The sequence below is a fragment of the Suncus etruscus genome, chromosome 18 (assembly GCF_024139225.1).
Source record: "Suncus etruscus isolate mSunEtr1 chromosome 18, mSunEtr1.pri.cur, whole genome shotgun sequence".
NCBI lineage: Eukaryota > Metazoa > Chordata > Mammalia > Eulipotyphla > Soricidae > Suncus > Suncus etruscus.
In genome coordinates this window covers 63,417,096-63,418,392 of record NC_064865.1, presented here as the reverse complement: position 1 = coordinate 63,418,392, position 1,297 = coordinate 63,417,096, and positions in this window count along the sequence as shown.

Below are 1,297 nucleotides of genomic sequence, written 5' to 3'. Positions count from 1 at the left end.
GCTCTGCAGTTGCCAGGGCAACTCCAGGGTTAGTTTCTGGAAGGAGAGGAAGTTCCTCCGCGTTGGCTTCCCAGCCCTGCTACAGACAGACAAAGCCTCCTCCGAGTCTGTCCCCACGCAGGGCCAGGGCCACGGGGAGCCACTAGTCTCCTGGGGGACCCCACGGCCCCCCTGAGCGAGGAGGAGGCAGCTGGGTTGGCTGAGAGGCTCAGTGGGAGAGTCGACTCCAGGCAGTAGGAGGAGAGATGAGCCTCTAGTCCCATCTTCCATCCCATACATCAGCTGCTCCCATCCTGCCCTGGGCTCTCTGGAGGCCATAGATGGGCAGCGCCTCCTGCCAAGTCGGGCTGCCCCTGCCTGCCTATGGCCTGTGGCAGGAAGGCCACTTGCCACGCACCTTCCTCAGGGGAACGATCCGAGTGATGCTGGCCAGGATCTTCCCCAGGTCCCAGGCCCAGGATCTTGGCCCTCCCTGCTGGGTCAATGTTAGAGCCAGCGACACTGGGGAGCTGCAGACCCGCATCCCCCAAGCGCAGTGCCTGGGGTCTGCTGTGCCCAGTAGGCCTCACAGGCTGGGCAGTGCCAAGGCCCTGATGGACGTCCACGCTACGTGGTGGCAAATGCTGGGCCACATGGTGCTCAGGGTATCTGGAGACACCTGGCAGCTCCTCGTTACGCATGTGGGGCCTTCAGTCACCTCCAGCCTGTGAGGAATCTCCCAACAGCCCTCGGCTTCATAGGCAGTGCTCCAGGATGCCTGTCTCCGCAGTCCAGGCACTGTAGAGCCAAGAAAACTGCCTGGCACCGGCTCTTTGTTACCGACCCAGGACGCAAGCCGGCTCAGCTTTTGTACTGCAGTGTCCCCCCCAGTGTTCTTTATCCCTCCACCATCTCCCGCTGCCCCAATTTTAGATGGGCCTGGGTTCCCTCAGATCAGGAAGCACTGTCTGTCCAGAGACACTTCCCCCATTCGAGACACCCCTTGGGTGGAGCATCGGTGCCACGCAAGGTCCTGCTGACCCCAAGATGAATCAGCACCAAGTTCAGGGCAGATTCAGGAAGCGACACCTGATGGAAGGTGTCCCCAGGGCAGGCCTGGGTGGGCGGTCATGGGCCCACCCGGGGTGCAGTCCTCACTAGCACCCACAGGCTGCCTCCGGAAAACACACACACCCATACACAGACACGCATGTATGTGTACACACATGTAACACACGCACGCGGGTATGTGTGTATGTGTACTTGCACGTGTGTTTACATGTATGTGTGCTCTCACTCCTGCGCATGTGTGAACATG